The 14,545-nt window shown below is 37.4% G+C and overlaps 1 non-coding gene and 1 pseudogene across 1 annotated transcript; one reads left to right on the forward strand and one right to left on the reverse strand.

The window, feature by feature from the left end:
- Positions 1-272: 272 nt before the first annotated feature.
- LOC122124947 lies at positions 273-379 on the reverse strand. The gene has a single exon (XR_006150698.1). It is a non-coding gene; the product is annotated as a U6 spliceosomal RNA (small nuclear RNA).
- Positions 380-9,327: 8,948 nt separating this feature from the next.
- Positions 9,328-14,228, forward strand: LOC122124942 (annotated as a pseudogene).
- The last annotated feature ends 317 nt before the right edge of the window (positions 14,229-14,545 follow it).

Below are 14,545 nucleotides of genomic sequence, written 5' to 3' on the forward strand. Positions count from 1 at the left end.
TTTGTAAACATTTGAGTAAATGCCCAAAAGTGGGGTTGCTGGGTCATAGGGAGCTCTATTTGGAGTCTTTTGAGGAACCTTCCTACTACTTTCCAAAGTGGTTGAACAAGTTAACACTCCCACCAACAATGCAGTAAGGTTCCCTTCTTTCCTCTATGTGGAATCTTTTGAGGAGTCTCAACACTGCTTTCCAAGTGGTTGAACAAGTTTACACTCCCACCAAGAATGCAGTAGGGTTCCCTTCTGGCCACATCCCCTCCAGCATCTGTTGTAAAAATATGGACTGCTTCACGAATTTGTGTGTTATACTTGCACAGGGGCTTTGCTAATCTTCTGCATATTGTTCCAATTTTAGTGTATGTGCTACCGAATTGAGCACAGAACATTTTTTATATATAAAGTGGAATTGATTTTCTTAAACTAGATAATTCAACAAAAAGTAAGTTCAAAAATATTGTAGTGAAATTTTAGAACCATATATTTCATACATAAGCACACATTTAAGAATAAAGTCGAGATTGATATGTCAAAAACAAAATAATCCCGGATATTTGTTGTTCAAGAGATGTGTAGCAAGAGGAATTCAGTTATTCTATACAAGTCACCTGTCATAATGAACACTGCAGCAAGTGTTAAGGTTTGTTACAAGTTTTAATGTTTTGGGCTGAGAAGGTAGATCAATGGTAGAGCACTTGCCTTGCTTGCATGAGGCCCTGGGTTCTATTCCTCAGCACCACATAAGCAGGAAAAAAAGCCGGACATGGTGCTGTTGTGGCTCAAGTGGTAGAGTGCAAGCCTTGAGCTGAAGAGCTGAGGGATAGTACCCAGGCCCACAGTTCAGGACTCACAACTGGACCTCCCTCCAAAACATTTAATGTTTTTATATGTTTAATTTTGGGAATTTGCTTATATATGCCAAAATTAAGACTTTTTGTCAGGCCATAAACTTTTCCATAAAGTATTTAAGATTTATGGTACTAGACATATACTACTATGTATGTCCATTTCAGACTTTATAGAAACGCTACTAATGGGAAGTTGCAAAGTCTTTATGTAAAGAAACAGAGCAAAGAGTTAAGACTTTTACTATAAAGTTTCTGTTAAAACTTTAGGGCTTCCTTTCTTTATATGTTAGCGAGGAACAAATGATGATATAAGCCATATATAAATTATGAGATGAGATATAAATAGTAATCTTAGAGGGTAACTTTAAAGACTTCTCATAGCCTATAAAACTCTTGTTGAACATCATAATTTTAGCCAGTTTTTAATGTACAGGAATATGAGAAATAGTAAAATCTAATATGTAGTACACTTGAAATACTGGAAACACTGGTATTTGTTTTTTATTTTATTAATCATTAATATTTAATTATTGCTTTTCTTTATTTGTAGCATTGTTTTCCTTGTTATAATATAATACAAATTTTTGTAAGTCATTATTACGAGGTACTTTGAGAATGTTACTGGGATGGCCAAACCATTTTTTACAGGTGCATGTGAATTTACAAAGAGCAAAATTAACACAATATTGATTAAAAATTTTCTCAAGTAGCGTCTGAATCAGGAGTGTTGAGAAATGTCCACACAGAAAATCTTGGACCTAGGCTGAATCAGTGGTATTAGAGTTGAGGCCACAAAAGTGAAGAATGTGTTTTGCTTAGTTTTTTGTTTTTGTTTTTGTTCGTTGTGGGGCTTGAACTCTGGGTCCTGGATTCTGTCCCTCAGCTCTTCAGCTCAAGGTTAGTGCTACCACTTGAGCCACAGCACCACTTCTGTCTTTTTCTCCTTATGTGATGCTGAGGAATCAAACCCAGGACCAAATGCATGCAAGGCAAGCACTCTACCCCTGAGCCACCGACCCAGCACCTGAGAGACTGTATTTTAAAAAAATCATCTAAACAACATTTGCTTTCTGCTTTGGGTTATATAATGAAATATATGAATATTTTTTTATGTATTGTCATACTTCTAAATTTATACTAACTTCAGCCACTTTGTCCTTTTAAAAGTCATGAAATATCTCTGAGAGTTTGCTTCTGTGAAGATTGTTGTTGCATTTATAATTTCTTCTGAGTAATCTTTATTTTTTATCCAAATCACTTTATATTTTATATTGATGGGTTTTCATATATCAAATATCTTCAAATGTACCTGTAGAGTCTAAAGATAGCAGTATGAATATTCTCATACAGCTCTTGTTCATCTGTTATGCACTTTAAGAATTATGATATTTCTCTCTCTCCTTCACTCTCTCTCATTTCCTCTCTTTCTATTTCATGCTCCATGTCTGCTTCTTAGAATATATGCTGGTCTACTATTATCCTTCAGGATCCACTGGTTTTGTGGGAAAAAGATAGGGATCATCAGTTACCCTTGCATTCTTTAAGAGTTATAACAGTGCTATGAAATTATTCTTTGCCATTCTAAATGGAAAAACAACAGATCTAGGAATTCCTTTTCACTTTTAGTACTATTATAAATTTTATCTCATAGGAATCATTGGGATGGATAATATACTTTAACCTGTGACCTAAAAGTTCATTTTCTTTTATAAACATCCTTTTTCTTTTATGATCAGTAAATAACAAAAACAAAGCTATCCTATGGAAAGTAGGCTGAAGTTGTTCACAGGGATGAAAAATGAGGTAATGGGGGAAGTGAGCACAGATCCTCAGAGCAGTTTATCATGTACATTTTGTGAAAATGACAATTTGCTGTAAGCTCTAGATTAAATCAATCACTGAACACCTGATATATGTATATGTATGCCCATATATTTGTATATGTATATTTATTTATATATGCATATGTGTGCAATTGCCCTTATATATGTACATATGTATGTTATACACACAAATACACACATACATATACACATGTATACATGCACACATGAGAAAGACACATAGATACAGCCAACACAAGTTTCAGTACCTGTTGAATATGCATTAGACGGAATGCTTGGAACCAATTAGGTTGAAGATGTATTTGTCTCTAAGAGTTCTTTTAATGCTCCTGCTATCTCTTAAAACTGGTAGGTATTGACAGATTCGCCTTGCAAAATGCAGTACATGTGACAGCAAATCATTCAGAAATCTAAGTAAAGTTCATATGGTGTCTCCTTGCTCCCAATGGAATGCTTGCTCTTTTAGCCACTCTCAACAACCAAAGCAGCAGGAGAATACCCTGGTAAAGAATAAAATTATAAGGCTTTAAATGGCATCCTTCCTTGAGCTCTTTTCCAACAGCCAGCATCAATTCCATTATGTCAAAAAACGATCTTTACAACTTTGGCAGGGGTGGTGGGAGATGGGAAGGGATGGGAGGGGGAAACAAAGGAGGAGACAACAATGCTTCATGAGCAAAGTACTCATTACTTTGCTCATGTAATTGTAATTTCTCTGTATGGTATTTTCACAATTAAATAAAAATTGACATAACGTTTTGTACATCTCATTGTTGTAATACGTCCACCTGTAACCGTATTTAAAACCTATTTTCCCTTCCCCTCCACAAATTATATCAACATCAAATACAGTGAAATCAGGGCTTACACCCTGGGGGAGGTAAATACAAAGCAAGAAAGATATCATCTTATAAATATGTTGGAAACAATCGCAAGAAAGAAAAAAAAAACATTTGAATGCTTATCTTGGAGTTCGTTTCGCCTAACATCAACTTGTAAGGGGGCGTGGGGTTTGGAGGGGGTGGAGAGGGGAAGGAATGATATGGGGAACCAAAGGAGGAGGCAACAATTCTTGATAAGAAATGTTCTCACTATCTTGCCATGTAATTGTAACCCCTCTTTATGGTATTTTCACATTAATAAAAATATTAAAAATAAAGATTCTATGCAGAATTATAGTTTAAATGATGAGTTAGTACATATGTTTTGTAGATTCTGACCTCACATGTGTCAGAAAAATATCCATGGATTCATAACTAGAAACTCTGAAGTATATGGTATATTAATTAGGTAAGTTTCATTAGATAGTTAATGAAGAGAACACCACATGATATTCAGTCAGGTAAAGTAGTTTATATACTGATCTGCTGTCCATGCCATACATGGTGGAGAGGCATGTAAAAAAAAAGGGTGGGGGAGGCCACCCAAACTTGGACCAGGAAGTATCTAGGCAAAGGACCGGATGAGGTATTGCCAGGTGAGGGAGAATTCTGCCACACTGAATCTGGATGTTCAGGGCCTGGGACTCTTCTTCGGTCAGATGGAAAGTGTGACTAGAGGCTGACCAGGTTGTGACGTAGCAGGAAGGGGAGGTGGCTGCCTCTAGGTGTGCCAGATACCTAGGTAACACATAAAGAGTGGAAACTTAGCCAAGACATGTACAAGTGTCTGCATAGGGTCTGTATGGCAGGGGCAGATCTAATACCAAATACAGGTAGTACCTCTGCCATGTGACTCCTGACTTCAAACCATTCATTTTCATTTTCTTTCTTTCTTTCCTTCTTTCTTTCTTTCTTTCTTTCTTTCTTTCTTTCTTTCTTTCTTTCTTTCTTTCTTTCTTTCTTTCTTTCTTTCTTTCTTTCTTTCTTTCTTTCTTTTTCTTCTTTCCTTCCTTCCTTCCTTCTTCCTTTTTTCTTTATTTTTATTCCTTCCTTCCTTTCTTCCTTCCTTCCTTCCTTCCTTCCTTCCTTCCTTTCTCTCTCCCTCTCACCCTCTCTCTATCTCTCCTCTCTTTCACTCACCCTCCTCCCCCCCGCCTCAGTATTCTCAACTCTCAAATAATGAACACTTGGTGAGTTGAAATCACAGGCTGCGAAGAGCAGCTCAATCGGAAAATATGAAATTAATTTAATGTTTCCTTACACCTCTACCACAGGTCACTGGAATCAAATAATGAACACTCAGCAGTAGGGCATCTCAAGACATTTGGAGGAGGAAAGCAAGCACGTTCACTGCATTCTGTGAGCTCCACCCTGAGAAGGTGGGGCAGACTCTTCCCTCCTCTTGGCTAAATCTCAGCCCAGTTTCTGCATCAGGAGATGTGACTGCCTCCAAGTGAGCCAGTTACATGTGATGCAGGTAATGGGCAGAAACTTAGCCTCTTGTGATGAGATTAATGGCATGATTCAACATGATCCACTAATTTGTCGAGATTGAGACCTTCTAAATTTTTGGTTAGGCTATGTTCAAATTGTGATCTATTTATTTCTTCTTTTTTTTTTGGGGGGGGGTCCGGTCATGGGGCCTGAACTCTGGGCCTAGGCGCTGTTCCTCAGCTCTTCAGCTCAAGGCTAGCACTCTACCACTTGAGCCACAGTGCCACTTCTGGCTTTTTTCTTTTTGCTTATGTGGTGCTGAGGAATCGAACCCAGGGCCTCAGGCATGCAAAGCAAGCGCTCTACCACTGAGCCAAATTCCCAGCCCCAATCTATTTATTTCTGATTGCTAACCATGATTATAGATGTGAGCCAGCACATCAGACCATTCAAAGTCCTTTATCACACATGGAAGAAATGAAGCTTCCCAAATGACATACAAGTTGACCGACAGCAAATAAGTCCTCAATTCTGGTCGAGATGTGTTTTTAATGTGAAGCAAAATTTACTTAGCAAAGTATCTGACTAATATGATTATACTTTCAAACTTAACCTACATTTTAATATCAAATCACCTATTAGCCAATGATTCACTCAAATTACCTGTAATCATTTATTTCTGTCATATCTTCTAGAGGTAGAATGGAAGCACACACTATTAACTAAAGTGGTAGAATTTGGGAGGATCACAGTTCTGAATCAGTCTAGAAAGGAAACTTTCACCTATATCAACTTACTAGGTAGAGATATTGGAATGCCATCACGATCCCTGCTTTTTAGTCTGGATCCAAAAATTGCTACTCTATGAGTAAAGTAACTTAAACAAGAAAGGATTGGTGGAGTGACTCCAGTGGTGGAGTACCTGTCTGGCAAACAGTACATCAAAACTGAAATGAACTTCCTAAAGATAAAATAAGAAAAGTAAAGAAACAACAACTCATACTGAACATGGTTTCAATGTAAAGATTTACACTAAATTATTGTAGTTATAATGCCATCATTTATTTCTAGGGGCAAACACATTTTGTGTCAACCGTAAATGAAAAATAACACAGTATATACAAAGCTTTGATAAAACACAGGTCTGGCTTACAATGGTGAACACTTAAGTTTGCATGTGCAGTGGTGTTGCAGGGTTGTTAAGGTTCACTGGACAGATATTGCTGTTTTATATATATATATGTATATATATGTGTGTGTGTATATATATATATATATACACATATATATACACACACACACACACACATATATATATATATATACATATGTATTTATATATTAAGTGGTGTATAAATAAAAATAAAAATTTACAATGAATAAATTTAGTGAACAGATAACCTTTCCCAAATAAATATTTTACCTGAATAAATTCATGTCTTGAGGTCTCCAATGCTATATCACACTTAAATGGTTGCTGATCCCCTTCAGCTTATTTATAATATTGGGATTTTTGTTTTTCAGATGAAAAAGCCTGTCAATAAATGACATTCCTTTCTTTAGAAAATGAAAAGCACATTGTGTAATCTGGCTCTTTATGTGTCCTCAAAATCACCTTTCATAATTTCAAGTACATATTGATTTAGACAGATCTCTCTCATTTTCTTCCAATAATACCTATAGGAAGGAGAAAATGAAGGGTCATTCTGTTTCTTTGGGAGCTTCTGTTATTAATCACTGCAATAAATATTATGAAAATGAATCTCTGAAATTATTTAGAGAGATGACTTGAAAGTTACCTTTCTACACACTCATGCTAGTCCCTCAAATAAATCAGAGAACTTAAAATAAGTAACATTTTAGCTGGGAGCCAGTGGCTTATACCTGTAATCCTAGCAACCCAGGAACTGAGATCTGAGGTTGGTAGTTCAAAGCTAGCCCTGGCAGGAAATCCGTAACACTCTTACCTTCAATTAATCACCAGAAAACCGGAAGTGGCACTGTGGTTCAAGTGGTAAAGTGCCAGCCTTTATCTAAAACGCTTAGGGACATCGCCCAGACCTGGAATTCAAGCCCCATGACCAAGAAATATAAAAAAGGAAAAAAAGGGGGGAAAGCAACATTTTAACGCTAATGTGCACATATACACAAAAATTGTCTAGAAATAAAATTATAACAGCAAGAGATTAACATGAAATTGCCTTCAATCATTCATGTAGACAATCTATACTGAGGGCAGGCTATTGGAGCTCACATCACTAACTAAAGGGGTAGAAATTGAGAAGATCACTGCTCAGAACCAGTGTGCAAGGAAAGTAATAAGATTCTCATAACATCTTAATGCCTGGCATGTTGGAATGCATTTGTGATACTAGTTACTTGGCAGACAGAGGTGAAGAACTTAGCCTCTGTTCAGCCCTCAGCAAAATTGATAATCTATGAGCAAAGTAACTACATTGAAAAAAGGATTGTTCTAATGGTAGAATACTTGTTCAGCCAACAAAATATCTAAATTCATACTCATTTCCTAAAAGAGAAAAAAAGCAAAGAAAGAAAGAGAAAGAAAGAAAAATAGAATAGGAGGAGGAGAGAAGGAAAGGAAAGAAGGAAGGAAGGAAGGAAGGAAGGAAGGAAGGAAGGAAGAAAGAAGGAAGGAAGGAAGGAAGGAAGAAAAGCAAGTAAGGAAGAAAGAAAGAAAGAAAGGAAAAAAGAATAGAAAGAAAGAAAGGGTGGAAGAAAGAATGGGAGGAAGAAAGAAAGGAAGAAAGAGAAGTATAAATAAAAACCTCACGCCGGGCGCCGGTGGCTCACGCCTGTAATCCTAGCTACTCAGGAGGCTGAGATCTGAGAATCGCGGTTCAAAGCCAGCCCGGGCAGAAAAAGACCGTGAGACTCCTATCTCCAATAAACCACTAGAAAACCAGAAGTGGCGCTGTAGCTCAAGTGGTAGAGCGCTCGCCTTGAGCTGAAGAGCTGAGGGACAGCACCCAGGCCCAGAGTTCAAGCCCCATACCCGAAAAAAAAAAAAAAAAAAAAAAAAAAAAAACCTCAGCAGGTGTTAGATGTTAATAATGACCCTAAATACTTTTGGTTATAAATGCTATCATTTAATTCCCTGAGAAGATACATTTTGTATCAAGCCCTGTTGTATGGACTTGGGACCCACGAAAGACCACCAGAGACCACTACCAATGCAAACAGCAAAAGAGTCATTTATTTGCAAGCTCAAGCTTGGTCTTCCGCACATCAGGTAACCGGTGACATTAAGAGTCCCAGAGCACAAAATCAGCACAGCTTTTATAGTACTGAACAAACAAATTTAGGGAATTTCCACACAAGCAGTTACATGATTGGTTTGAGTCCACCCTAACTGCTCTGCCCTGTTTCTGAACTATTGGTTTATCCTGTTCCTGGAACACTTGGACAACTGTTCTTCTTTCATAAGGGTGGACAGTGTTGGTGGCATCCTGCATTTTTTTCTCTATCTTGGGGTTACTCTGAGGGCAGCTTGGCACAATATGGTGTGGTTAATCTCAAATTGGAGTTACTTTGGCTCTTCATTCTCTCCTCTTCTAGAACATCGGGGACCAATCATGGTCTCCTAATTGGCACAATCTTCTATATTTACAGTTTGGTATTGGGATCTCAGAACTAATAGATGGACTGTGCTGATTCTCTTTTTACAAAGGACACCAGTGTACAAGGTCCGATTGTGAGTAACAAAATTTAAAGTAACAAAGGCTCTTACATTTTCTTCCAGCAATCCTGACTCCGTATACCACACCTTTATACCAGCTGTACTCGTAAGCTCCAATTTTAAGACATACTCACACAATTTGCTACATACTTAAACTTTCTGATGTTTGTCTTCTTTATGAATATTTTAAGACAATCCTTACTTTTTAAATCCTTTCTTATCTAGAGGATACCAAATTTTCCCTAATTCTTTTCCTAAGTCTTTCTTTACTACACTCTACTTCTTTACAATTCCTTGAGCTTCTTTGGGGCTAGAATTTAAAACTGCCCATTTTTCCTTCGACTTGTGGAACCAAGTTATTTCAGAAAGCCTCAAGGCACCAGTGGGATGAAAAGCTTACTAGATTTTAAGGCTAAGATTAAGGCTGGTTCTCATTCCTACTCCTACTTCCATTGATTTAAAAAAATCTCTCCTTTATCTTTAAAACACACCCAGGAGGAAGCATGTTATTACAATACCAGAGCCAAACTAGGCTGTGACCCTGATGTATGTAAGGCAAGCCAGTGATATACTTGAGCCCAATATCCACTGTGGGAGTAGAGAGGTTACTGGATATCACCAAAAGAATGTCCTACAAGATCTTACTGGATATCACCAAAAGAATGTCCTACAAGATCTTAGTATTAGCAGCGTTCAACCAGGAAGCATTTTCAGGTGATGGAATCAGGCAGGAGTTGAGTCTACTTTTACCAGGGTGGGGGTGGTCTGGGTAATGATACAGATTTGCTCCAGGTGACTGTCAAGCTGTCATTGAACTTTACTCATTAGGGTGTGCAGCAGCAAGTGCAGTAGCATGGGACTGTCACATCTCATGCTTGGCTGAAAATTCCTACACAGACTGGTTAAGGATACATTGCATAGGCTTGGCAGGCTATGATCCCACTAGATTTTAAAGCTATTTAGACAATAGCCCAGGATAATTAACCAAGATAACAATTTTTTCAACGAGATAGTTCTTTTAATAAGGCTAGGATTTTCAAGGCAGATATAGAGGGCTCAGGATTGTACTATTCTTTCCCATGTCTTTTCCTTCTGTCAATTTTGCCACATTTTTTAAAAAAGTGACTGTGGTCCCTTGTTCTTAAAAGGGGATGATGGGCAAAGATTCATCTTCTGTCACTTTTTCAAGCTGACTCAGGGGTGTTGATCCTACCTAACCAGGAACCTATATCCTTAGCCTATTTTACAAAGAGGTTACCAGGATTAAACGTCATTAAGAACAACATTTTAACTTTTGACAAATTCACAGACCTTTTTTCTGACTACAGCAGTGTAGATTATTTAGTCTTCTGGATCTTTCTGGATGGCTTAGTAATGTGATCTCTAGTAACCTAAGAATGTCTGAGTTACCTATGCAGGCCTTCAGACAGATATCAATAGAAAAACACTCTCAGGTTTACAAACTTTTTCCTGAGCAGATGAATTTCATGTAGCTGGAGTCAGCTCAAAAGTTAATGCCAATTAGAGCTTTGGGCACATACAGAGGTTGGGATCTAAACTATCTTCCACATTTTACAGCATTAGCTTTTAGTACTATCACAGATGACTGACTAGTTCCTGTCCCTTACAAGGTAGATAGTCATAGACTTTAGGCATGCTTACAAACTATCTTCCCATCACCTCCTGATTCTGACCAATTTTTGAAGGGGCACATACAAATGACTCTAGGATCTGATATTATTTCTGCCGTTCAAGCAATGGCTTACAATCTCCGAATGCTCCTCCATTGCTTTTAGTCCCAGGAGTGTCTTCTCCACACTGGGAAAAATGCCTCATTGGCATTTCCCTTAGTTGGTTGCTGGACTTGAACTCAGGGCCTGAGTGCTGTCCCTAAGCTCTACAGCTCAAGGCTCACATTCTGCCACTTTGAATCCTAAAGCAGCTCTGCTTACTTTTTCAGCCTTCTGCTGGCTGAGTAGAGGTGACAGTCTCACATGGACCTTTTTCTGCCCGGGCTGGATTCGAACCAGTTGCAAATCAATGAGTCGCAAAAATACCACTTTACTCCGATTAAAAGCAAGAAGGTGATCAACATAGAAGTAGCTTTTAAGCATATCCTTACCTGAAACTTACTAAGAATCAAAGTTACATCTGACAAATTTACAAGAATCCTCACTCCTTTTTGTGATCCTGCTGGGAACTGTTAAAAAAATACCTATGAGAGCAAACTGAAATAGTAATTAAGCAATCTTTTTGGTAATCCTAATTTTTCCTTTTTGTACTTTGAGGGAAATGTTTAGAACAATTTTACTTTTAAACTTTATATACAGAAATCCATTCCTAATTTATGAGCCTCCTATTAATCTGTTTTAATATTCTATACTTTAGTTTTTAGCTGCAATTTGAAAAATCCCTTGAACTCTCAAGGCTAGGTGTGTTACTCATTTCCTCTTGGCTGCTTGTTTTAAAACAGATACAACATGAAATCGTTTAAACTCAAATAACATATTTTCTTAATGAAAAAATTACAATCACCATCATTTTACCAAGAATCTAGATTTAACACCTTTATGCCTTAAAAAAACATATCCAATGGGAGAATATCATTGAGAGCAAATCACGTTGAACAAATGAAATTTTTAACCCTCTTTTTACGGCCTTCTTACTTTTAATATTAACACATCCAAGGGGCAGTTTTAGCAATGCTAAACGGATCTTCACATCACTCATTTTTACCATCATGTCTCCAGTGTCTATCTGCAGGAAAAATTGACAGAATAAAGATGGGCCACTTGACCCTTCCTGTGGAAAGGGCACGCACCCAATCCGACTCTTTAGCATTAGATGAACTGTGTTTGTGCCAGCTTGCCCTCTTTCACCATGCGTGGACTCCTCCCATGGCCTGTTCCTCCATGCATGACCAGCTAAACTGCACTTCTGCCTGTTCACCATCCACTCCTAAAGATAGGTATTCTGTTAGCTTCTAAGTTTCTCCTTTTTGTTAAGCCAGATATATTGATTACAGTATAAACAGCTTTACGCATTCTAAAATACCAGATTTTCTAATTTTCAAGTTAAAGAATCCTTAAAAAACCTATTTTAAACAATGTGAAAATGCTTTAAAAATGTTTTGGTAATGTCCAAAGCTCATAACATTTTGAATTTTAAATTTAAACTCACACAATTGTTACAAAATGCTAACAATTACTATCATGAACATGTTCACAAACACATACAAAATACACTCAAATCTTTAAGCACCCCAAAATCAAAATCAGTTGTATGCACATTTTCTAAAGTTTTCAAACAAAAATTTAAGACAATATTTCTTTTAACTGAAGTAATTTTGTAGAACTTCATTTTCCCAGGGCTTGCTTGTTTAGCAAGGCATATCAACAGTTGGTCTTGAATCCCTTCTGTTGGAGGAAGGATGTGGGGGTGGGGGAGAGCCTGAAACTAAACTGGCCTGAATTTTATCCAATTTTATTTTTATTTATTTATTTTTCTTAATGTGTTTTTTTAATTGTGAAAATACTGTACAGAAGAGTTACAATTACATGGGCAAGATAATGAGTACATTTCTTATCAAACATTGTAGCCTCCTCTTTTGTTTCCTCTGCCCATCCCTTCCTATCCTACTCCCACCTCTTCACCCAACCCTCCTCTCTTCCTCCCCCCACGACAGTTATAAAGGTCGTTTTCAACATAACGACTTGTACATCTCATTGTTGCAATGGGTCCAAATGTATCCCTATTTAAGCGATTTATTTTTTCCCTTTCCCTCCACAAATTATACCGACATCAAATACAGTGAAAGCAGGGGTTATACCGTGAAGGAGGGACATACAAAGCAACAAAGAAATAATCTTATAAACGTGTTAGAAACAATCGCATGAAAGAAAAAAAAATTGAATACATATCTTAGGGTTCATTTCCCTAACATCAACTTATCTGACCTTTTCTGCTTGACTCATACATATACTACTTATTGAAAATAAGGGAAACCATGGAAACTATGTTTTTTTGGACCTGGCTTACTTCACTTAATATAATTTTTTTCAAGTTTTTCCATTTCCTAACAAATGGGGCAATGTGATTCTTTCTGATGGAGGCATAGAATTCCATTGTGTATATAGACCACATTTTCTTGATCCATTCATCTACTGAGAGGCATCTGTGTTGGATTCATATCTTACCTATGGTAAATAATTCTGCAATAAACATAGTCATGCTGGTAGCTTTAGTGTGGTCTTGTTTGTGATCATTTGGGTAAATGCCCAAAAGTGGGATTGCTGGGTCATGGGGGAGCTCAAGCTGATTCAAACTTTGGCAAAGTAGCAGGGTATAAAATTACCCCTCAAAATGCAATGGCTTTTCTTTATGCCAACAATGAGAAAAGTGTTTCTAAAATTAGGAAAGCAACTTCATTCGTAACAGCCCCACAAAAAATAAAATACCCAGAAATTATCTTAACCAAAGAAATGAAGGACATCTATGATGAAAATTTTGAAAACTTGAAAAAGGAAATCAAAACAGAACTTAGAAATTGGCAAAAACTTCCATGTTCCTGGATTGGAAAGATCAACATCGTGAAAATGGCAATACTTCCCAAGGCTATTTACAAATTCAATGAGATACCTATCAATATTCCAACATCATTCCTCAAGGAAATAGAAGAGGCAATCCAAAAATTCATATGGAATAATAAAAGACCCCAAATTGCAAAAACAATCCTCAACAGAAAGAACAGTGCTGGAGGAATATCAATATCAAAATTCAAACTCTACTACTAAATCCTTTGCAATCAAAGCAGCTTGGTACTGGCACAAGAACAGACCTCAGGACCAATGGAATGGAATTGAAAACCCAAATAATTGTGAAGCCAAGCAGCAGTTTCCTTTTCATTCTGCACCCGCATTGGATGTTGGCTGGCAGAGCAACAACACCTTTGCTTCATGTAGTACAGAGATGTGCGTTCATGTCTGCAAATTACGACAACACAGATATATTAAAACATTCCAGGGACATACAAATGAAGTAAATGCTATCAAGTGGGACCCCACTGGCAATCTTCTGGCCTCCTGTTCTGATGACATGACTTTGAAGATATGGAGCATGAAACAAGATAATTGTGTACATGATTTGCAAGCACATAATAAAGAAATTTATACTATAAAATGGAGTCCAGCAGGACCTGGGACAAATAATCCAAATGCCAACCTTATGTTAGCAAGTGCGTCCTTTGATTCTATAGTTATGTTATGGGATGTAGACTGAGGGATTTGCATCCATACTTTGACAAAACATCAAGAACCTGTGTACAGTGTTGCTTTCAGTCCCGATGGCAAGTATCTGGCAAGTGGTTCTTTTGACAAATGTGTGCACATCTGGAACACAGACAGTTGCTCTAGCTCACAGCTATAGGGGAACAGGTGGAATTTTTGAAGTTTGCTGGAATGCAGCAGGAGACAACGTTTGAGCCAGTGCATCAGATGGTTCATTTTGTGTATTAGACCTTCAGAAATAGCGCTACTACTTGGAAGCCATGGACCGACTATGAATGAGTACATAGCAAAAATCACTGTCCCTGACCCATGTACTGCTACAGTCCCACTTGAACCATGGCCAGTCCACTACAGCCAAATGTAAGAGAAGCATATCCATGCAATGTATATATACAAAATTGCACCCTGAAGATGACAGAGTTTTGTCACAGCTTGTGAATTCTGTTCACCAAGTGCTTGAATCTAATCTGCTGTGCCCCTAAAATAGCATTTAGAAGTTTGGGATATGAAAAACAGAAGAGAGAAATAACTATACGCTATAAAAACAGACAATATATGT

The sequence above is a fragment of the Dipodomys spectabilis genome, unplaced genomic scaffold (genome assembly GCF_019054845.1).
Source record: "Dipodomys spectabilis isolate Male_0828 unplaced genomic scaffold, ASM1905484v1 ptg000255l, whole genome shotgun sequence".
NCBI lineage: Eukaryota > Metazoa > Chordata > Mammalia > Rodentia > Heteromyidae > Dipodomys > Dipodomys spectabilis.